Below are 25,943 nucleotides of genomic sequence, written 5' to 3' on the forward strand. Positions count from 1 at the left end.
GCTTTGGAGTGTGCCCACTTCTCTTTTGATTTAGAAAAGATACATACAGGCAAGGATGGAGATGAAGCAAACTGCCATAGGGACCTACGCATCTCAGGGTCTCAGATGTATTACTTAGATGACTCATTAACCCTTATGCAGGCAGATGGATTTTAGTCCTCCAGAGTCGTGTTTTATTACAGAATTTACTCAGAACAAGACCAACAAAGTAGGCATTTTATGACCCATTCATCTGAAGAGTTATAAACAAAGTAGGAGAATTTCAACCACCTGCCATGTATCATATCAGTTTTTCTTGAGGAATAAAAATAGCTTCATTTTTAAGACCTATAAATAGTGCTGGTTTTGTGTGTGAGTGGGTGTGAAAAGTGAGGATGCTAGCTACTAAAAAGCAAATGTTTTATCTCATGTTAACATTGTTTTGTTTGAATATTGTGAAATGCTCTTGATTTGACATCCACAAAGCCTCCTGTAAACATGGAGTGTTTTAATACCTTGGAGAAGAGCTGGGTTGTCATTGGAGTCAGAAAATCCCCCTCCAATCATTCAAATGAAGATTTTTAATGCCCTCAGAAGCTGCCAGGTAGTGCACATTTCTATTTTAAGGCTATTGAGGTGTGTGTGTTGCATGCCTTCAAGTCACTTCTGACTTATGGTGACCCTAAGGGAAAACTATCCTGAGATTTACTTGGCAAGTTTCTTCAGAGAAGGTTTACCATTGCCTTCCCTTGAGGCAATCTCCCAGTAGCCACGTGGCCAGGAGGAGGTTCCAGCCTGCAAGAGATACCCCTCCAGACCATCTGAGAACAAAGACAGCAAATGCAGGCTTATGACTAACATCTTCAATTTTGTCTCATGTAAAATTTTTAACACCTTGCTTGACAAAGAAGCCGGTGAAACTTGGAAAGCTTGCAACATGTATATTGTGGCTTTTAGTTGTACCAATAAAGGTATTACTGTTTGGTGGATTTTAGTTGTTACTAGATTTGCTATATGGCCAACACAGCTCCCCCTGAATGTTTTTTGGATTTCAAGTTACCACATTATAGCCACAACATGGGAATCCTAAAGAGAGAGCCAGTGGACTGGGAACTTACTATTTAATATTTCAACCTCCAACAAAGGAAAAACATTTTTTCCCCAAAATTTTCTATCGGATTGGCATCTTTTACCTCAACATCATCTAAAGTTTTCCTGATGCAAAAGCATGAAGTCTTCTTGAGAAATTCAGTGTCCTCCACCTAAAAAGGGGACTGTGGCCTCACAAAGGATGGAGATATATTGGATTGCAAAGGAAGTATCTTTTTGTGTTGCAAATGAATATTAAATTTCCTGGACTTTGAGAATCTCGCAGTAGCCATGTGGCCAGAAGGAGGAGGTTCCAGCCTGCAAGAAATACCCCTCCATACCACCTGAACTGAGAACAAAGGCAGCAAAATGCAGGCCTATGACTATCATCCTCATTTTTTTCTCCTGTATGGATTTTAACACCTTGCCTGACAAAGAAGCCAGAGGTGTTTCAAAAGCTTGCAACATGTATATTGTGCATTTCAGTTGGTCCAATAAAGGTATCACTGGTGGATTTTTGTTTTTACCAGACCTGGTTTCCAGAGTCGTAGCCCACTACACCATGCTAGATCTCTAAAGCTATTGAAGGGGAACTTTTTTTGAGCCTGAAATAACTTTTTCAATTATTGCCTCTGGTAGAAAAGACTCAGGTGCTAAGGGGCGGTCTGCAGCCACACTTTCAGTGCCAGATCAGGGCCACAACAACTACATGCTGCAGCCCCAGTCTGACCTTTCCATGGACCAAAAAAGAGCCACATAAATTGGCTCCTTTTTTGCACTGTGGAAAGGCTGCCATAGCTGCCAGCGCTGCAATTTTTTGGCGCTCCTGATGGCCTTTGATGCTGGTCTTACAGCCTGTCTGTCTCATTTGGGGCAGAACTATTCAGAGCTTGACTGTTAATTGTTGGGTTGTCATCTTCTGTTATCCATGTACCAATGAGCCCACTGGAGGGTCTTCACACCTTGTCATTTCCTCTGACTGAAGAAGTTATTGATGCCAACGATTCTGCGAGAAGGAATGGTGGTGATGAGCAGGTTAATGGAAAGCCCTTTTATTCTCTCAAAATATGGGGCAGTACCATCCATCTCTTTCTTCTTCTCTGAAACCTCCAACCCAGTTCTAGCGAACCACTTGCGGAGAGGTGATTAAAGAACCGTCAGAAGAACAGCAGGTTTGTTTAATTCTGCCTTCCCATGCTGATGCCCAAACAATGCAAAAACAGCCATCAACAAAATCTGTTTGGTGGAAAGAAATGATTAGCATAAAACTAGCTGAAATGCTCCCAATTCATCAAGGAGGTCGATTTAGATGAATTTCTATTATGCCGCAGGGATCTTTCTCTGCTAAACTTGAAAAATGAGACAATAAAGGAACAGGTTATTGATGAAGATTATATCTCCCTGACTTTACTCGATGATAACAGGTTTCATAGGTGAACTGTGGGAGCTGAGAAGGGAGCTTCACACTATATTTAATTTTTGAAAAGAAAGAATTACTTTGAATAACCATAATTTGCAATGATGCTCCTCTTTCCAGTGAAAGAGCTTGAGTGCTTGAGACCAAATACTCAACAAAAAAAACCCCTTCTCTGTTCACCTATCCGTAGCTAAGAACCCCTTAAAAGTAGAGATTATGGAAGTTTTTAAAAGTTTTTTTTATCTATTCATTTAGTTTGCTTTTTAAAAATTTGATCCCTGAAGTCTAAATTGGTTGCAACTTTGGGGAAAATGTGCTACATTTACTCTTAGTCTTACTTTTATTGTTTGCTGTGTGCCTTCATGTCATTTCTGACTTATGGTTACCCTACGGCGAACCTATCATAGGGTTTTCTTGGCTGGTTTCTTCAGAGGGGGTTTGCCATTGCCGTCCTCTGTGGCTGAATGAGTGTGACTTGCCCAAGGTAATACAATAAGGCCTGTTACAGACTGCCAAAATAAAGCTGCTTCGGGTCTCTTTGGAAGTATGCTATTTAAATGATGCATGGGTCCTAAGAGTCCGGAGGTTGCACCAGAGCCACACTCCATTCCTAAGCACCGGAGTGCAGCTTTTGGTGCAGCTTCCAGATTCCTAGGATGCATGCATCATTTAAATAGCATACCTCCAATGAGACCCGAAGCAGCTTTATTTTGGCAGTCTGTAACAGGCCGATGTTTACATGGCCAAACAGGGTTTTTATCTCTGGTTTCCAGAGTCCTAGCTCAAAGGTCAAACCAATACACCACACTTACATCTCCTTTACTTAGAGTAGACCAATTAAAATGACTGGAATTTGTGGATCATGATTAAATAAAGTCCCATTGATTAATGGATTTACTCTAGGTAGGCCTAACATTGGCTGCAGTCCATTAAAGGATTAAATCCTAGTGGCAGTCCTGATTTGAGTAAAGGCATTGATTCTGTTGGATGTCAATATGTGTTGACTTACCATTCAACAATTGACTCAATAGGCCTACTCTAGTGGAGACTAACCCACAGGATTCTAGCCATTATTTATCACTTGTGCATGATGCAAACTATATTACAACATGAATGCCTTTCTTGGATAGACTCAATAAGGGAGGCCATGGGCCTGAACCTACAAGACCTAAGCAGAGCAGTGGAGGACAAGGGTCTTGGAGAGGTCTCATCTACAAGGTTACCATAGTCAAGGTTGACTCCAGGGCAGTTGAAAACAACAACAAACCATGGCCATAGCTTCCTATATGAATACAGTGTGCTTCTGAATCAGTAATTTTTGGAGAACCATGGAAGAACAGGCTCTTATCTGGATGTTCCTTTTATGGTTTTCCCAAGGATATTGGGTAAGGTGAATGTGGGATGTTGCATTCAAGTTTCATCAAGTTTCTCTTTTTTTCACATAGCCTGGTGGTTTCCAATCCAGTGCAATAGTTCTAGGTTTTAGGCTAAACTTTAAAGGTGCTATCCAGGGTGCTAAAACTATTTTGGGGATAAGATTAGCACTTTGGAGACTGCCTTTAAAAAGCAGAGTAGATTCACCATTCCATTGACATGGAAACCACTACCTGCCACTGTACAGACATACCTGTTTGTTCTTGTCTCCAGAGCCTGGAAAATTACTTTTAAAAGTAATTATAGTTTGCAGACACCCCCCCCCCCCCCCCCAAACTATGCAATTACTGCAATAGTTGGAATTTGAAAAACAATCAACTGTTTCTCAAAACCAATTGATACACTTCTAAATACTTTTTAAAAGTCTGATAGCTGTAAACCACTTTCCCATGGAATAAAACACTCTTTCCTCTCATTCTGCTTGTTTTTACTTCAACACCTCCAAGAAATAAAGTGGGAGTAGTAGAAGGCCGCATGCTATAACTGTAAAAGGAACTGTAAGTAACAGTTACAGTAACTTAGGAGAGACATTAAAAGAGGGCAAAGGAGAGTAAATACCTCATTTCCTCAGAATGCAATATATTTCATTACAATCCATAATGCAGTAATGAGGACCAACATGATGTAATGGTTTCAATGTTGGACTAGGACACTGGGAAGCCAGGGTTCGAATCCCGGCTCTGCCATGGAAACTCACTTAGTGACTTTAGGCAAGTCACACTCTCTCAGACTCAGAGGATGGCAATGGTAAACCCCCTCTGAAGAAACTTGCCAAGAAAGCCCTATGATGTGTTTGCCTTAGGGTCACCATAAGTCCAAAACATCTTGAAGATACACAACAACAACAACAACAACAACAACAACAACAACATGCAGTAATGCCTTTAGTACTGGAGTAAACAAATTAATTGCAAATGATTTGTTATTTCTAACTTACTCCTTTGAAGCTCTGGCCTTTTGTGGCTTTAACTTTTGGCCTTTGCATGTGACAACTGCATCAGTATGTGCCAACATGCCTTATTTTACTTGCATATTTGTATAACAAGATGGCAAGTAATTTGCTTGTCAAATGGGTTGTTATCAAGCCTTTGATTGGATATGGGAATTCATTCCTTTTTGAAGGATTCTTCCAGTTGTATTACCTTCCTGTCTTCAAAAAAATAAATAAATCAAAACTTTCTTGATTTCTCAACTGCGAGTGCTGATTGAGCCTTTATGTGCTTGTTTGCATGCAAAGTAGCATTAAATTTCCTCCCCCCATTCCTTGTGTTTGCTCCTGTTTTTACACTTTGCTCATACAGCGATTGCAATGTCAGCCTGACTCTGACTAGGTCTGTTCACATTTCTCTGTTGTGATTATGTAAAAAAACAACACACAACTACTTCCCTTTCCCATCTCATTTTCAACCCCTTCTCAAATGTGAAACCTTTATTTACACACAACAGCAGTCAGCAGAAGGCTCTGCTGTCTTTATTTTTGAAATGTATCAGACACTGAAACCAGTGACTTGTCGGATTAAATTTTAATACAAGTCATATTATTTGTTTAGAGGAACCTACTGCCTAAAGAAAGACTTTGTCAGTCCAAGCAGCAACGGTGGCTTCTGGCTATAGAATATGATGTAATGCCAGGTTTGCATATGCCCAGCAGATTTGTGGGAATACTTATTCTTAACATGGAACAGAAGCAAGCTTGTAGATGTAGCTTAGCAAGGCTAGGGAAAGGGTAGATCATAGCCCATTGGGGCAAATACTTTCCAGTTTCTGTTGCCCAACCCAGGGGCTCCTGATTACCAGGATCCTAGCAAATAATCCCAGCACCACAATTCAAGAGAAATATTGACAAACTGGAGCATGTCCAGAGGAGGGTGACAAAAATGGCAAAAGGTCTGGAAGCCATGCCTTATGAGAAGCGGCTTAGGGAGCAGGGTATTTTTAGCTTGGGGAAGAGAAGGTTAAGAGGATATGATAGACATGTTTAAATATTTGAAGGGATGTTGTTTTGAGGATGTAGCTAGCTTGCTTTCTGCTCCTCCAGAGATACAGAGCAATGAGTTCAAACTACAGGAAAAAGATTCCACTTAAACATTTCCTCCTGATGGTAAGAATTGTTTGACCATGGAATATTCTGCCTCAAAGTGTGGTACAGTCTCCTTCTTTGGAGGCTTTTAAACAGAGGCTGGGTGATCATCTTTCTGGAGTGCTTTGCTTGTGTATTTCTGCATGTCAAGGGGTTGGTGGCTCTATGATTCAATTATTCTATGAATTTCTGACTTCATAATTCTGAATTTCTCCTCTAATAATTCTGAACTTTCTCCTGTTTCCTTCAACACGGAGATGTCCTGTTGGTGTTTGACTCATGTGTGAGGTCTCCTGTGGAAGTGATTGGACATTTTGTCCCATGCGGAATGCCAGCATTAAATTCAAGGTTGTGGAGTTGCACATGTGATGTTGTCGTACACACTGCTGAGTGCTGGGTTAGGAATTCATTTGTGCAAAGTTCTAATTTGATGGTTGCACAGTGCAATCCAAGAACAATTGTGTATATGGAGATTTATGCTACAGAAGCTCAATGGATCATCCCAGCCAGATTCTTTTAAGTAAAAAAATAATAATAACTTTCTAACTTCCATAACAATATACATATTCTAATATGCTGTTTGATAGACTGCATCCTCCTTTATGAGATCATTAGAGCTCTAAAATCATCTGGCGAGGTCTTTCTTTCTATCCCACTGACATTTCAAGCTTGTTTAGTGGGAACAAGGGACAGGACCTTCTCCATGACTGCTCCCAGATTTTGGAACTTCCTCTCTACTGAGGCCAGGATTGCTCCATATTTCCTACCATCGGGCTTTTAGAAACTAACTGAAATGGGCCTTTAATGTTGTGCTGTGGTGTATAATGGCTTGTATATTCAACCTGTCCACTGTATCCATAGGGGATATATTCCTGGACTTACCAATTATAAATGAATACTCGGGTAATAGTGAACCACCATGGAACACCATAAAATAGCTATGGATGTTGACCATAGAGTCATACTGAACAACCCCAGATGCCCAGAGAGACCTCCCTCACTGCCATGGTTACCTCAGTTACTAATACCATGGATATTTGTGTGCGGGGGGGGGGGGTACCTGTAGTCTTTTAATACATTTTAATGTTTTTCTTTTTAAATTGTTTGTCTCTTAAATAACTTTTGAATTCATGCTCTAAATGTTTATACAGTTTTGAATGTGTATTGCTTTAAACATGTTTCAGGCCACTTTGAGTCCTATTATTGGAGAAAAGGCAGGATATAAATGAATATCATGATATCGTCTTCCCTCTTAATGTGTAATTTTTGATAGACTCCTTTGGTTTGGTAGACTCCAGGGTTTAATCCTTTTAAAATATAGCCATGCAAGCCTGTCTCTCTCCAAGACTGGCCTTGGCGTAAAGTAGAATTGCAGGCAGTCTCAAGCAGCAAATGTGGGGGGAATAAAGCTAGCTCATGTGAGTGGTAAGCAGGTTAAATGTATACCACTAAACAAAACTGCAGACATTAAAATTATACAGACCCAGCAGCAAAACAAATCAGAGCCATAGCTACAGCCAGTTAGCAAAAATGTCTTCCTTGAAATGAAGATTAACCGGTTTTACAGAAACTGGCAAAATCTCTCACTTCGTCCTTCAGTTTCATCACAATGGCTGCTTGATGCAGTCCAAGAAGAGGGAAGAGCAGAACTGGGCTGGAGAGGCAGCTGTGAAAAGCTTCTCCTTTACCCTCTGTGCAGTTTCTGGCAGGTGCATTAAATCGATGTAATTACAATTAGGCATTTAAACGTCAAACTATTAGAGGTGGCAACCTTGGCATACTTATATTCAGTAGTTGTTCGTTCTCATGTCTCAAAGAGTTTAAGCATAGCATGCCTTTATGCTGTTTCCTGTTTGTTGGTCTCAGCCACAACCCTCTCTTCTTGTATCAGTTAGGGAGCATCTGCACTGTAGAAATAATCCAGTTTGACACCACTTTAACTGCCATGGCTCTGTCTTACAGAATCCTGGGATTTGCAGTTTTGTGAGGCACCAGCACTCTTTGCAGAGAAGATTAAAGGCTTGTGAAACTACAAATCCCAGGACACCATATGATGGTGCTTCAGCACTTACAAAGATGTCAAACAGCATTTAATTCTACAATGTAGATTCACCCTCAGAATGCAGTAGTCAAAGTTGTTGGGGTTTTTTTATCCTCCATTTTGTAGTCTTAAATTTTCTTCATTTTGAAGAACACCTATTACTGTGTCTCCCATCAGGGGGTGTTATGAAAGATGTAGTACTTGTAAGTAAACCTATGTCATATGTTTTTACCAAAGGATCTGCCAGGCTCCTAACAGCCAGTGGAACTGTAGTAACCATGGAGTGATGCGCTCCCCTGTAACCTTCTCCCATTGACAATCTGGCTGCCATTCTTTTGGACCAGATGGAGTTTCTAAACATTTTTCAAAGGCAGCCATCTCCTTCTGGATTTGTCCCTCCAAGTTGGAATTGTGCCATTGTAAAACAGTTCCTCCAAGTTTTTGCCCACCAAGGCAACATAGAAGGATACCATGGTTGACAGCATCAAAGGTACTGGGAAATCAAACAGAACCAACAGGTACACACTTTCCCTGTCTAGTTCCTGGCAAACAAACATCACCCACCAAGGTAATTAAAGCTATTCCTGTCCAATATCTGGGTATCAAGCCATCTTAAAATGGATGTAGATAATCCATTCCATCCAGAAACCATTGGAGCTAGAAAGCTACCACATAATCCAGTACCCTGCCGAGAACTGCAGTATTGCAGACTGGCCAGCAATTATCCAACAGAGGTCTTTTTAAACAAGGATCTTACAATCTCCTCCTTTAAGTAGATTGGAACCCTGCTTGGCTGGAGAGAGACATTAATGACTCCTGTTACTCATGTAATTACTGCGGTCGCTCTCACTCATTCAAGGATCCTGTCCACATTCTCAGGCTGTACCCCTTATCCCTTAATGTGGGACAAGCAGGAGCCAAAATTATTTATACTGGACCTCTATAGCTCCAAATCAGAGTGAGTCTGGTAATGCCATTGTATAATGCTGGTACTGCAGCCACAACATTCTGAGTTCGATCCTAAAGGAGGGCTCCAAGATTCACTTAGTCTTCCATCCTTTCATAGGTCAGTAAAATGAGTACCCAGCTTGTTGGGGGCATTTGGCTCACACATTGTAAACCACTTAGGGAGAGCTAGTTCACTGATAAGCCATATAGAAATATACTTGCTATTGCTATTGCTATTGTTTCCTCTATTCTCTGACCATACTGAACTTCATTTAGCAACAGGCCACCCTAAAGGCTCCATACTGCCAGATCTTCTCTCCCTCATCTTTGCTTTGCAAAGGGGAGAAAGAAAGTGATCAGGAAGGTTTTGAGCAGAGAATAATTTAGTGTTATCATCATCGCTATCCAAAAATCTGGGACTCATCATTTTCAATTCCATCTTGCCCAACAGACTGAAAATCAGAATTCCAAAGGAAGTTCAAAAGCATAAAACACATACCTCAAAGGACTAAAAGAGCAAACCATAGCCCTACCCATGAGTAGGTTTATGCCTAATCCATTACTTCCTCAGGAATATTGTTCCAACTCTATTTTCCATCCCACATTTCTCCGGATACTATTTTCCTTCTTACTTTAAAGTTACCATCTAACTTACATTAGAAATTACTCTCCACGTCCTTGACATTATTTGAATGCAATCAGCTTAGAGAATTTACTACATAGAGCAGTATATAAGTGCTGTAAATGAACAAATGACAGCTAGATTGATTGACAGATAATGGTGGCTTCCATGTTAAGGGTCCAAAGAATCCATTCTTGGTCCTACTCCAGACTTTAAAAGAGTTGTCCAAAAGTAATGAACCTTATTTTGGAGATAGGTTTGAGCAAACTGGACAATTTTATGAAGTCTGGAATAAAATGTGGAACATCACCCTGACATGTAAGCCACCAATTTGCACTGGAGATAAACAGATGTGATAATTCTGAGAACGGCACCTCTCCAAAGGGTCCGGATTTAAAACCTTCCCAGCTGTTGACCCTGAGAGTAGCTGTCTTCAGCAACAGAAAGTCCCTGTGTGCCTATCCTTCCCAAGGCCAAGGAGCTGAGGCAAAACCAACGACAATAACAAATGATTGTTAGTAGCCTATTTATAGCAAAATAACAGGGCCACCAATTTAAATTATAGTGGGAGTAAGTGTGATTGATTAAGGCATGTTGCTCTTTTGTGCACACAGAAGGGGACTTCAATAGCAAACTGGTTGTCGTTGGGATTAATGCTAAATAATCATTCACACATCTGTCTGATCTTGTGCTGGGCTCTTTTTTTTGGTATCTTTAAGTAGAATTTTAATAATCAAGGCATTATTGTGTATTGCTGCAATATGATCCTGTCAACATACATTTGGGCTGGTTACTTTACAAGAGTTCATTTTAGATGCAGCTCCAATGTTAGGCAACTTGCCTGAGTGGATTGATAATCTCATTTTCAGGATTCTTTCCCCTCCTTTCATAAAATGATCTAGATTTTCTTTCCTTCCTGCTTGTGATTTAATATTTGTAATTAGGCAATTGCAAAGGGAGTGAGGGTGGTGAAGTTTCAGACGGTTTTCATCCATGAGATTGGGCAGATTGTTGTTGCTGTTGTTTGATATTGTATGATTTTTTTTCATAGAAAACTATACATTTTTCCTAATATAGGAAAATGTACAAAAGCTCATGTCAGGCAGCATGGAGAAAACTTTTGAAATTATCCATTCTTGTTTGTGAAAGTACTATATGCAAAAAAAAAAATGCATGCTTAATTAGGAGAGAGCTGAACTGTTACTCCTCTTGTTATTTTCTTCTATCTCTTCTTTGGAATGCTGTCATTTGTGGATACAGTAGGCTCTTGGTATCCTCTGGGGTTTTGTTTCAGGACCACCACTATCCCATGAATAACAAAATCTGTGGCTGCTGAATACATTTACTACAGTAGTGTAATAAAATAGGGTCTCTTCTATCAAATGGCAAAAGGGAGGTTTGGTTTTTTAGAACTTATACATTTTTTAAAATACTGTATTTTCAACTAGCCACCATGGATGGTTGAATTTATGGATAAAGAATCCATGGATACAGAGGAATTTGTTTAATTTTGGATTTGGTTCTTTAAGTGCTTTAACATCTTCAGTTAAAGGCATTTCCCCATTTCCAGGTAGCTGTGAGAGAAATCATCCTGCAAGCTATGAGAAAAAGCTATAAGATGAGACAAATCATTTTTAATAGCCTGAAAAGTGGAATCTCCCCATTCTTCATGATTGAAAATATTTCTGTTCCATTATGCTATTGACTTTTGAATGAAACAAAACCGGACTTAATTTCAGGGCTGAGATCCTACATCAAGGAGAAATAGCAAAATTTTACATTTAACTAATGAATGTCTTAGTTGTGGTATGCCACCTAAATGAGAACTGTGACAATGAGAAACTAAGTGAGTGCTGTATATCTGTGTGTATATCCAAGTATTTTTTAACCTTTCTATCACCCTTAAGTACCACTCATTTGGTGCTAGCATTTTCTCATCTAATTCTACATGCAAATAAAGTCTAATGTAAAACATGGAATATTCAGGTTGGCACCACAACCACATTGAACTGCACCCCAGTTCAGCTATTCTCTGTTTGGATTGAATAGGGAATGCCCAAAAACTTGTGACTTCGATGTCAGTAATTTGGTTATTCTGTTCCATTGAAGATTTAAATTGAGCCATTCAGGGTTCAGATTCTTATCTTTGGAAAGGGTTAAACATTTTGGATAGCTCATTTAAACCTGGAATACATTCACTTTACCCCTGAAGTGGAAGCTATTGGCTTCCTCTCTGTCATGAAGAACAACCTTGTGCAGAGAACTTCCTTCATTCTTGGATGTTTTCCAAATAGTTCCAAACCCTGGAGGGGTCTGATTGGTGAGGAAAGCTCCCTAAACAGAGGAAGTTTATTAAAATTTGCATTTCCAAGTTTGTGTTTGCTTATTACCCCGTTTTCCTATGCCATAGAATTGACTGATAGATAAAGCGAAAAAGAGATATCCTTAGATATCGCAAGCAAAGGCCATAGGTTTGGTGATCTCTTTATGTATTCCCTAAAAAGATGTTTTAACCTTGTTGTTAACTGCCCTTATGTTGACTTTGACATGACTGAGAGACTTTGAAGTCACCTGTCATTGACAGCCCTGCTCAGGTCTTGCAGACCCAGGGCTGTGGCTTCCTTGATTGAGTCTGGAATGTGGTCTTCCTCTTTTCCTAATGCCTTCCATCTTACCATTATTGTAAGCATTATCGTCTTTTCTAGTGAGTTACGTCTTCCCATGTAAGGGTCAAAGTACGATAGTCTCAGTTGAGTCATCCTGGCTTCTAGGGAGAGTTCAGGCTTGATTTCCTCGAAGACCTATTTATCTGTAGAACTCTTGTTCAGCCCTACATTTTGAATGAGATAATTTTCTTCTTATCAGCTTTCTTCATTGTCCAGCTTTCACAACCATACATAGAAATGGGAAATACAATGGCATGGACAATCCTAACTTTATTATTTAATAATAATAATATCTTGACACTCTAGGAACTTGTCTTGTTCTTTCATAGCTGCCCTTCCAAGTCCAAGTTTTCTTTGGATTTCTTAACTGCAGATGCACTGAGTGCAGCCTTCATTTCACTTTCTAACATTTTAAGTTCATTTTCAAATGGTTCTTCCTTGAATGACTCTGTCATTCTTTCATGTCTTTTTTATATTTCTTCCATGTATTCTTTTCATTGTATTTTTATTTGTACTTGGTCATGTAATCTGTTCCCCAGCTGGTCATATAGTATCCCTTCTCTTGGTTTAAATTTCCCTTTGATGTCACAGATTTTGTGGAAGAGATCTCTTGTTCTTCCTTTTTGTTGTCATCTTCTATTTAGCTGCATTGATTATTATAGGCATTCTCTTTGTCCCTGTGCATAAGTTGCTAAAAAGTTGTATTAAATGTTCTGACCCTATTTCTGTCACCTTTTCCTTTTGTTTCTCGTCCATCTTTAGCTGTTAGAAGAGTTTCATCTGTCATCCATTAAGGCTTCTCTTTCTTTTTGGCTGCAGATATTGTCTTTTTGCATTCCTCCCTGACAATGTCACTGGCTTCAATCCAGATTATTTCTGGCTTCCAGACAATTAGGTTTAATAATGCACATCTATACATTATCTTTAAAATTTATGGGAATGTTCTTCAAGTTGTATTGTTCTAAGTAACCTTCTGTTTTACACTGTATCATGGCTAAAATGCTGACCAACTGTGACACAATTCCACTTCTGGTCAGTATTTTGACTGAGAAAAGGGGGGTGTTGAGGCACCATCATTGGGTGCAATTGTTTAACTACCACCATGCAGTGTGACATAGTGGTTTGAGTGTTGGACTATGTCTATAACTCTGGACACCTGGGTTCAATTCCAGCTTGACCATGAAACCCACTGACTAACCTTGGACAAGCTACATGATCTCAGCTTCACGGAGAGCAATGACAATTTTCCTCTGAACAAATCTTGTCAAAAAAACCTAATGACAGAGTAGTCATAAATCAAAAATGACTTGAAGTCACACAACACAACACATACACAGTTGCGTATCTTTTACTTAAACAGAGAGTGTTTGCATAAGGTTAATGCTCATTTCAAGCCCCACTGTCCCTGCTATTGCTAGCTACCTATACAGTTCTCTAAATCATGCCTAGAAATATATCAAGGCTATAATCCTGTTCCATGAAAACCCATGGGATTTCTGACACCGATTTTCATGCCTTGCTGATAGTACCCAAAGTGCAGATTTCCAGCACATTAACTTAGGTGCAATTATTCCCTATGTGGAGCAATCAAATCTAAGTTGTACAATCTGTTGTGATGGTGAGAGTCACAACCCACAAGCAAGAGTTCAAGGGAACAACTTTTACATCAAATTGCAAATTACTTGTAAGATTTTTCCAAATTAGAGTCATAAATTGATTCATAATGCAAATTGCTACCTTTAATGCTGACAACAGTGAACACAATCAACCTGCACTGTAACACTGCACAGGGTGATTCAACCAGTCTTAAGTCTCATTTTTGGGGGGAAAGGTGAATATAAATAAATATTATGATGGTGATGATGATGATGATAATGATGATGGTGATGACACTCACTTGCGACTGAACTAACAAAATATTTTTGTCTTTAGTATATCTGGAGCCCGCTAGTCCATTTAAAATTTCCAAGGCAACTAGCAAGAATAACATTTACCATGAAAAAGCAACTTAACACACAATGTTTGCCATCCTACATTTGCTCAGCATAGCACAAACATCCACATTCAGAGATATGTTGAACCAGCACGACGTGACCACTATGCAGAATAACAGCATTGCATAACACATGTCAATGATTGGGTGTCATTGTGCAACGCACAATGCTAATCCACAATGTGCAATGGACAACATTGCTGTATGTGTAGCTCTACTTCTCTTGCTGTCAGCAGAATAGAATGAGCAAATAATTTATGCCTCATGCACAGTGTGACTTATGCATGAATATCACACTAACAAAAGATCAGAACAATTTAAAAATGACATGCTAAGAGCATATGAAAATGACTAGTTAAAGTTAATATTAAATAAAAAATACAGTGCAAAAAGCAGAGCAGAAGAGAAACAAACCATGGATAAAATTCACTATCACAGTTGCATAATGTGGAGTTATGCTTCTGTAACTGATCCATATTCATGATTCCTTTGTATTCAAATCATGACGGTATTCTCATGATCTTCAAAGTTTCCCAATCCTGCTTTACCAAACATCAGCCACTATGAGAGACAGAAATCTATTTTCTTGGTTATCAGGGTGCAAAATGATATTTTGACCCCCCTCCCTTCAGTAGTTGCCACAGGAATCCTGTTTCCAATTGCCCCACCAGAAATCACAGGAGGAAGCAGGGTCTGCCATGCCCCACTTAGCAGAAAAACAGACCTCCATCCCTCACAGCTGCTGCTGATAACTGGCAAAGAAGGATCAGGGGCAAGGGCAGGTTAAAAAGAAGCTACTTAATTAAGTGGTTGATCTAGCATCTCAACCCCGGTTTACAGGCTCAGTGCTAGTATAAATTAGGGGTGGGCAAACTTTGGCCCTGGAAGACATTCTTTCTGCTGGAACCCTCCAAGAGTAGCAATTCACCTGTACAAGAAATTGTAGCCCACCAAACACATCCCACCTGTATTATCTTTAGAATCAAAAAGTGTGTTTAGAGCATAAATCAAGCTGCAGATTCTGACAGGGGATGGCACCTTCAGTGGGTCTAAGGCCAGTTTACGCATCAGGGAGCCAGAATCAGCTATACTAGCCCAGGAAACGTACAAAAATTGGGGGGGGGGGGGGGGGGCAAACCCAGAATTTGCTGGAAACCCACATCTGGCTTTATCTTTTAAAAACTAGGAGGCACAAGATCCAAGGATAACAACTGTCTATGGGCCAAGGACCAGTTCTTCCCCCAGACTTTTTTCATGGGCCAGGCCAACCCCAGAGTACTTCAAAATAAGAACTGAAAGTGATATTGTATCACTTCTGGTTATAATTTTGAGAGGGACTCTGATGAATCTATAGTTCCACTCAGGTGGAAGGTTCTGTGAGACATATGTTTCTCTGTGTTTGGGGAACTTTCTGCATGGTTTCAGTACAGAAATTGCCTCAAATCATGCCCCTTTTCCCCAAAAATATTGGGGCATAGGGTTTCAGGGAGCACATCAGAGGCTTCCAAGGACTTTGTGAGACCCACTGTCCCAAGCTAGGACATTCTATATCCTGATTTATGTCCAGCTTCTGATCTTGGAGGCCCCCAGAAGAAATGAACTCCACTAAAGCCATATTTTTGTTCATATGAAGGATCAACAGAAGAGAGGTTCTTGGATTCTAGGACTTGCAAAAAGTGATCTTCACAAATGTATGCAGTCCATGGGCATCACTTTCTCAAGCAATTATGAATCAACATTGTCACCTACCCACCCACTATGATTCAACTGAGTGAGCAGTGATTCCAACCCTCAATTCTGGTAATTGTAAATGAAGATTGATACAATATTATGGCTAGATTCCTGTGATGTTTTTACACTGTCACATATGCCATTACTCAAGTAGTTGGATTTGGAGATTGTGGAAGGCTGGAGCCCTGTTCAGGGTCATTTCAAACCCTGTGACATTATTGTACAAGCCTACAGGCACTGCTTAGGAGGTTCAATAAATGCAGTCCTTTGAGGTGGGTGAGGAATTGGAAAGACTGCTAAGCAGTGGAAGAGTACATGGCTTTACCTTCTAAGGAACAATCAGTTTTGCAATGGCATAGCAAGTAGTACCATGTAGCTACATGTTCATAGTTTTCTGCTAGTGACTCAGAATATAAGTGATAGAAGATGATAGATAACATTTGAAAAATACAGAGAGGCAGTAATTGCCCATCTTTTACTATGATTGAGAAGGTATGTGAGTATTTCTTTAGTAGCCTATATCACTGATCATTGCATGGGTTCTGTGAGTGACCATTGTTAGAAACAAGGCTGCGTTGAAAAATACTCATTTTTACATGAAAATTATTGAGGAACAAAATGCATTTTTTCTCCTTGAGAAATATCCAGCTTTTTACTTTCTTTCTTTTTTGTTTTCTCCTTGTCTTCCACTGTCTTTATACATCTACTCAGTTGATGGCATCAGAAAGAAAAATCTGATTAGTCAGGTATCATGAAAGGATTACTTCCTTTCTAGGAATCTGATTGGCTGGATTATCTATGCAACCAGCCCAGGAAGGGGAAATAAAATACCTATATAAGAGATGTCAATAATGCCAAAACAGCAACAGGCAATGGAGACATTGTCAGCAACATAGCATTGGCTAAGACGGGGGGCGAGGAGAGGATGACTGCTCACAAAAAATATTTTTCAGGAAATATTTCTATCCCATTAACATCTGGCAATTCAAGGTTAAACCTCAGCTCAGTATGTTACAATTACCTGTTTTCTCATATCTGCTCCATTTTCCCCCTTTGAGGAACCAATCCTAAATTATTAGGTAAATTGAACAGAATTAATGTGTAGCTAGATGAAGTCTGAATTTAATCTGCTCCTGACATTCTCATTCTAGCCCATTCCAAAATCCAATTAACTGGTGGGGCTGATTAGCGTGACTAGTCTCTGATTTTACAGATGGCGAACTTCCTTAACCATGACAATCTCTTCAATTTCCTCAACTTTAATCCAAATATTACCAAGAGGGTTGACAAAGGACTCGAGCAGGCTAGGCAGTTTATTCCCCGAGATTACATAACCAACCATTTTTAAGTGCTGGGGGTAATTGGCCAAAGGGACATCTTTAAACTTAATAACATACAATATGCCACACTGCAATATACCCATCGGAATAACATTTTGTGGGTGGATGTCTCTCGGCGTGTGAAATGTAGTCAGCCCTCCATATCCATGCATTCTGTACCCACAGATTCAACCATCCATGGCTTGAAAATATTCAACAACAACAAAATTCTAAAAGCTAAACCTTGATTTTGGCATTTTATATAGGGGATATCATTTTAATATAATTAGACTTGACCATTCCCAAATTTTGGTGTGTACAGGGAGTCCTGGAATAAAAATCTAGTGGATACTAACAACCCACTATACTTAACACTCCCATCTGCTAGCCCACCTTTGACATTTGTTTTCCTCATTTAGAACTGAATGAAGAGTTTTCTTATCTTGCAGTCTATGCTGGAGCAGTCTGCTGACATATGTGAGGTTCTTGCATCAGATGAAAAGGATAAAGAAAAAGCAAATACTTTTCATAGAATCATAAAGTTGGAAGAGACCACAAGGACCATCCAATCCAACCTCCTGCTTTACAGGAATACACAGTCAAAGCACTCCCAATAGATGTCCGTCCAGCCACCATTTAAAAAGCTCCAAAGAAAGAGACTCCATCACTTTCCACATGTTCCACTGAAAAACAACTCTTATCATCAAGATGTTTTTCCTAATGTTTAGATGGAATTTCTTTTCCTGCAGCTTGGATCCACTTTAATGACTCAGCCATGGAAGGTCTGGTGAGGGGTAGCAACTGTATAAAGGAGGAGCTGCCCTTGAAAAAATGTGGTGGAAAGGGAAGATAAGCTGTTGCTGTCATGTACCTTCAGGTTTCTTCTGACTTAAGACAACCCTATTCTAGGCTTTTCCTGGTAAAACGTATTCAGAGGAGGTTTGCCATTCTCCTCCTCAAATCTTAAAGAGTATGATTTGCCCAAGTTCACTCTTGGGTCTCTATGGTTGAGTAGGGATTTAAATTTTGGTCTCTTGGAATCCTAGTCCCACTCTCAAACCACTACAGCATTGTGGTTCCCAAGAGGATGAACTATGACTCCCCAAAGGTCTTCCTTCTGTGGTAGACTAAACCAGAATGGCCAAAGAACTAGAGGAATGAATATTCAGTGGTATTCAGTGACTTACAGAATACGTTGGTTCCATATATGCTGGCTATATTCAGAGTTATTAATCTTCTACCTCTGTAACTAAGCTAATGGCCAATTTGTGTCAACAAATACCATATGCATTGTGATTTCTTTCAGAGCTGGTACTCCTTTGGGACTAGAGCTCTTAGAATTCCTCAAACATTGTGGTCACTGGCAATGCTAGATGGGTATACTTAGAGCTCTAACTCAAAAAAGAAATTTTCTTCAATTTTGCTTCTTCTTTTTTTTTGCAGGTGGGGCGTCTATCCTGAAACTATTTCTCTATTGATAGAGAGGAGATTTATTTTAAAGTCTCCTATTCATCTTTATTTTCTCCCACATTAAAAAGCTTCCAAGCACATGATAGATCAGTTTCCTCATAAGAACACCCATCCATCCATCATTGTGGTAGTCCATTTCCACATCTGTGATACATGGAAATGTCTCCCCCGCCACATCTCTGTTTCATTTCATGGTTTACAAATTTTCCCAAAATGCAAATGTCTTCATATATTTGATGGCTGTAAAAGATATAGATATAGATATACACATACAATTTACTTGATATTTCATCTTTCTTGCTGCATAGGACTCAAAGCAGCTCATGAGAAATTAAAACAAAATACATCTTTAAAAAACATCCTATAATTTATTAGAAGGAAAGTTTTAAAAACCTTAAACAACCATTCTAGGTTTTATTTATTTATTTATTTATTTATTTAAAAGCACATCACACCACAGGAAAGTCTCCTTCTGCCACATTAAACAAGGGGTGGGGAAAGAAACTCACTGATTCACCAATTTCTAGAGTGAAATTTGGCTACACAAGGTCATGAAGCATGTACTAAAGATGGATGTTCCAGTATAGTGGATGGAAGAGTATTCTGTTAGGAAAGCCCATCCTCCTAGTGATGTCATAGGATAGTCTTTCTTTTCAGCTCTTTACAAGGACATGTGGATAGAAGTCAAGGCTGCAAAGGACTTCTACAAGGGGAGAAAACAGATCAACTGGCAGTTTTGGGGGGGGGGGGCTGAAGTAGAATCCCATTGATTCCTTAATAGGAATCGTGCACACATGCCACACATTCCTATTATTATTCCTGACTAGAGCAGACTCAAGGAATCAGCTGGATTTACCTATATGTTCACCAGTCACTAAATGTTTCCCTGGGTCAAGTGCAGGTAGGACTAGCCAACAGGGTTCCAGACATGATATTGCTCTGCCTTACTTATCTGATTGTGGTAGCAGTAGGTGTTCTGCCACTGGTACTCCAGGATACACAGTAGTTCAGTTAGCTGTTTCTGCCTGGACAGTAAACAAACATATGGACTGCAATGCCATTGACAGTAGCAGTATTAGCGTTGATGGGTTGGTCAACTTTAGTGAGCTTCAGAGCAGGATTTGTGGTGCAAGATTTCCTTCCCATCAAATAAATAAATATACTGATTTCTTTCTCCACAAAGCCAATGCAGAGTCCAGGATGGAGCAAAGGGAGACCCACACATCACATGCATCCATGATCACATCCAGCAACCCATCTAAGGTAAGTGGATGGCACCATATTACTAGTGGAAATCATCATAATGTGGAACATTTTCTAAGGATGGTCAATGAAGAAAGCACAAAGACAGGCTTAATGTTAAACATAAAGAAAACAAGAATAATGACCATAAAGTACATACATACATACATACATTGAACCTAGATAATGAAGAAATTGAAACAATAAAAGAATTCCCATACATCAATTATCAAACATCAGTCGAGAAGGAGACTGCAGTCAAAAAATCAGAAGAAAATGGAAAAGGGCTACTATGAAAGAACTAGAAAAGATCCTAAAAAGTAAAGATATACAACTGAGCATTAAAGGCAGAATTGTACAAGCCATTGTATTCCCTATTACTGTGTATGGATGTGAGAGCTGGACAGTGAAGAAAACAGATAAGAAGAAAATCAATTCATTTGAGATGTGGAGGGAAGTAGAAAGAGAGGAAGACTGCATGCTAGGTGTATAGACTCTATTAGGGAGGTCACAGGTATGAATTTACACGACCCAAGCAGAGAAGTGATAGACAGGGAATCTTGGAGAGGTCTCATCCTCAGGTCGGCTGTATGTCAGGAGCAACTTAGAGGGGGTTAACAGCAACAAAGCAGCACTGACCCAAGAAGATGATTTTCCTACTATGACTGTTTACAGGGTTCTGTGTGCTGGCACAACCTGTCCTGGGAATAAGTGTCTCACACTAGACATTTGGGCCTAGCCAATGTCCCAGTCTCTTACACAGAACTCTTGGGATGAGCATGAGACAGTCCATTACAGATGGCCATGAAGAAAGTAGGCAAATGATCCCATAAAAGCAAAGAAGGGCCTCTTGCATATTATCATGCAGGAGGCCCTTCCCCTTGGGATGTAATTAAACCAACTCTGGAGACCAGGGTTCTATTTCCAGCTTGGCCATGAAACCCACTGGGTGACTTACACTCTGTCAGCCTAGGGGAAGGCTGAGCTCCTCCCATACCACACCATACAGAACCATTGAGAACCATTGAGCTCTTCCCATACCACATCATACAGAATCCTTAGTCATGGTTTTTTGTACTAATGTTACTCATAAATCATAACTTCCATATGTAATGATGATTCTTCTGACATAAACAACTAGCCAGATTCAAATTATAACTTTAAATTACAACATTATATGCACAGACAGAATGTATTTACAAATACATAGTTTCATGTGTTTAAAGTGAAAAATTTGGGAAGATGTTGTTCAAGAAAATTTAAAAGGAATTTTAAAAAAAAATTAAAATTTTAATTTTTAAATAAAATTTTACATTTTATATTTTTTTAAAAAAAGATTAAAATCTGGGCTCTCTCTCTTCTCCTCCCACTTAGCCTCTTTCCAATTTATACCATTTTTCAGAGTTTTAAAAGGTAACAGGCAAATATCACAGCCAGCTTGTGCCAAAAGGCAGATGTTTGGGAAACAGTGGTGTCACCCTTCTTTAGGGTATCACCTGGTGTGGTCTACAGTGCCCACACACCTCTAGTGACATCCTTGCACAATACTAATCTAATTGCTTCTATGCATCCAAAGTGCATGCTGGGCTCCTTGTTGTTCTTCTGGTACCAAAAATCTTCTTTGCTATTCTTCTGGTACCACACCTATTACAATATTCGATTGAGCATTGGGCTATGATATTACTCATTCTCTGGACTGAATGTCGGGGATGGTGGGAGGATATTTTGGTTTGTCCAAGTGTTCTTTGACCACACATCTTTAATAGAGACACTTGGGAAGCTGAGACTGAAATTGAATGGACCTTCTAAAGCAGTTTGTGACATCCCCCTGAGACAGCTGACAATTCACCTGCACCTGCCCAAATGCCAGGATAGGCCAATGCCATTGTGCTACATGAGATGGACAGAACAACTGCTTTCCCAGTCCAAGGTGCTGAATGGACTGGCCATTGAATCATTCTTCAGTATTGATTATGGACATTGTCCACTAACACAGTTGAAGTCTAGTTTTGGACAGGATTCTGCCCTCCTACACAGGGGATTGCCTAGAGAGTTTAGGAGTAACATCCAGGAGGTTTCCATTTCTACCTTCCAATCTGCTGCCTGCAACAGATGTGTCTCTGAAACTAAGGTAGGGCCAACTCTGACACATCCATAGGTGTGCCTGAAGTAGTTTCTTCAATGACTAACACATGTTTTGAGAAATACGTCTAAGAATCTGAGCAGCCACATTTTCGTTGTACCATATGCCATTTCTACTTTCATGATCCTGTTCTTATTTTTATCTTTTAATGAATTGGTTTACTTTCTAATAGATCATCCAGCTTGAAATCTGGAGCGGGTGCATCGTGGACATATGCTCAATTCATTTGACTGATGGAGGTGACAAAGTGAAGCAAAGCATGAGAAACTTTAGCTGTCTGGTTCACTGAGCTACTCCTGGTTATTTTGGCTCATGCATTTGGCCATTACTAATAAAATACATTGCTCTGGGACACGCAAATACATGCCCACTTTCTCTAGCTATTTTTAATCCTCCCATTCTTAAAAAAATACATAGGATTTTTATATGGATGTAGGATTAATTTACATATATAAAACAGTTTTCTTAAGAAGTAAAGCAGATGGGGGAGTCTTTAAGGAGAGGGAGAGAGAGAGAAAGAGAGACAGCAATATAAAAATAAAAGAGAATGTATATTTTAAATGACAAGTATTTCATTTAGTAATGTTCAGAAGCTGCATGCTTCAAAGAAACATGAAAAGGATTTTCTTTGTGACTTAAATATTGTACAATTAGGAGCAGGCCAGCTTCTTTTGACAACACAAGAAAAGGTCAATTGCTTAAAATCTGTTTTGCCTATACAAAATTCTTTCTTAGCGGAGTGTTTTTTTCTTCAATGTTGTTTCCTAGAGGAGTAGTCAGGGCTTTCTGCAGATCAAGTTGTCCTCCATAAGAACAAGATTTTACAACAAGGAGGGAGGAAATCACTAACCAGGTGAGCCTAGTTCTCAGTGCAGTATAAGGTAGGTAGACGGTAGAGATTTAATTCTTCATTTTGAGGCATAACAAACCGCCCTGAAATGGCAGGCTGGAAGCGCCCATTTTAACTCTGGAGGGATGCCAGAGCAGCCAAACTGTGCAGCCTCCCTTGGATGACATCACAAGTGCTCCATTGGCACACCAGTGATGTAAGTGATGCACAGTGACATCTGTATGCTGCACCCGTGTGGACAGAATGCTGCCATGATGCTGCCGCCCATACAGACTAGAGTTGTGGAGCATGTGGCTGCTGCGTGCTCCAGAACCCTAGTATTGGTGGTGGCATGCTGTTTTGGGCCCGTCCGTCCCAGGCCTAAGTTTCCTCTCGAAGGAGGAAACAAGTAATCTGAGCAATGTTCTTCCCACTGTAAGAAGGTCTTTGAAAACCACACAGAATTCAAAGCCTATTCACAATTTGGAAGATTTGTGGTTGATCACTTGTGGTTGATTTGCATAGAAAATAGCACATGTAGGTTTTCTTTTGGAGTGCTCTAGTTTACTCCATTATCCATCACATGTTTGCAATGTGATGCCCTAGTGCCTCTTCCTTTCCTGAATCCAGCTTGGACCACTGGGATTTCTCACCTCATATATGGTAGGAGTCTTTGCTGCAGAATTTTGAATGTAACTTTGCTTGCATGGGAAATTAATGCAATAGTCCTGTAGTTACAACAATCTTGTGTTACTCCTGTTTTAATATATGGGAATGTATATTGACCGCTTCCAATCTGTAGGCCACTGCTTTGTTTTCTATGTTTGTTGGCAGATTTTAGTTAGAGCTGAGCTTGATGGTTTATAATAGTTCTATTGGTATGTCATCTGTTCCAGATGATATATTTTTGATTATTGCTTTGAGTGTGGCTTTCACTTCACTTTCCAGAATTTGGGGTTTATCTTCATACTAATCTTGTATCAAAGGACTACAGGGCACTTTATAGATAAGATCCATTTAAAATAACTGAGAACAATTTAAATTTGAAAGAGTAAGGTAAATAGCCTAAACGTATTTTAAAATGTTGCAGTGAAAATGGTAAGTAATTTAACAGTAAAGGCATACTTAAACCGTTTAAAACCAGTACAGATTTGAGCAAAATTATTAGATTACATAGATGTATCTTTGCAAAAGGATCATTGTTATGTATTTGCTCATTCATCCACAAAAAATAACATGTAACAAATAATGGTCATTAATTCATAATGTGTTGTTTCCTAGCTGTTCATTGACTCCACTGGGTTCTGATAATACCAAATTGTGGCTGCATCCACACTGCAGAAATAATCCAGTTTGACAGAACTTTAACTGCCATGGCTCAATGCTATGGAATCCTGAGAACTGTAGTTTTCTGAGACATTTAGCTTTCTCTGTCAAAGAGCTCTGGTGCCACAATAAAGTGTACAAATCCCAGAATTTCATAGCTTTGAGACATGGCACCTAAAGTGGAATCAAATTGGAGTATTTTTGCATTGTGGATACAGCCTGTGTCTGGCATTGGAACTGGAGCTGTACATATCCACTATTTCTCAACCTCGTGTCAGGGTAACTGATGTCAAATATTTGACGTCTTGAGATAAGTTTGCTTTCCTTGTTATCAAAGCAAATTGAAACCATGTTAAATGAACTGGGGCAGATGGTACAGACATGAACTAAGTATACAAGTCAAAGTCCCTTAAGCTTCTGTGAGTGATGATTACTCTATGTAAATACTTCGGAATCTTATGATGTTTTGCAGGAATCTTCACGGACATATTTTGCACAGATGGACGCTAGCCTAATCCCACATAAAAGTTTTATTTGATAGGAATGCAAAATTTCACAGTTGCAGCAGTGGGCATATGACTTTTCTGACTATTTTTGCTGTACAAATGTTTATTGCACAAATATGTTGAGCCCATAGAATGATAGAGTTGGAAGAGACCTGTTAGGACCAGCAAACTCAGTTCCCAGTAACCAGAAAAACATCTCATTGTGATAGAATACAAGAAGACTTTTATTCCAGGCATTGAGACAGCAGTCACCCATCCAGGGTGACATTTCCCCCCTCTGACCTTAACTTAAGAACTCCCATCATCCAGCTATCCTCCCCACCCACAATCTCTGGCCTTTGATCACAATCAAAGCAACCTTTCATGTTCCCTCTTCCCTTTCTTGTAATATCATTCAATCACACTTAAGGAAGGGGAGTATCCCTTGTTTACAGTCCAGATCTGCTGCAAGAAGAATAGGGTCATAAAACCACAATCCTGCTAGGTTACAATTGTTTATCAAAGGCCTAGGACAGACTGCGCAAAAAGGGCAGCCTGGTAGCAGCCTACTTTCCTGCGGAGGGAAGCTGCAGCTGCCAAATCATGTGTCTTCCCTCCAGTGAAAAAAGAACCCAGAAAAAGCGGGTTCTTTTTCCGCCACAGGGCAGACGTAACAAGAGCACCAATGGCACACTCATTACTTAAGTTTTACACAGCAATGTGTGGATGCTGCACATCACTTACGTAACAATGGCGGCACCCATGTACACAGTGGTGCCACCATTGTTATGCCGCCCGTACGTTTTAGGGTTAGGGACCATGCGATTTCCGCATGGTCCCTAACCCTAGAATCAGCGCTGGTAACCCACTTGTTGGTGGTATGTACCGCACCAAACTGCCAGTGGTTCTGAAGGTCCTCAGTTAGGAGTTTTTAAGTTCTACCTGGAGATACCAGGGAACAGACCTGGAAACATCAGATATAAAGCACATGTTCTACTACTGACTTTCAGTCCTCTGTGTGGCCTGCAATGCATCACTGCTGTGTACTACGGCTTAAGCACTTGTTATCTTTTATAGAATTTCAGAAATCCATTTATCATGGCCATATGAAAGCCCGAATGGTGTAGTA

This window comes from Sceloporus undulatus, chromosome 5, assembly GCF_019175285.1.
Source record: "Sceloporus undulatus isolate JIND9_A2432 ecotype Alabama chromosome 5, SceUnd_v1.1, whole genome shotgun sequence".
Lineage (NCBI taxonomy): Eukaryota > Metazoa > Chordata > Lepidosauria > Squamata > Phrynosomatidae > Sceloporus > Sceloporus undulatus.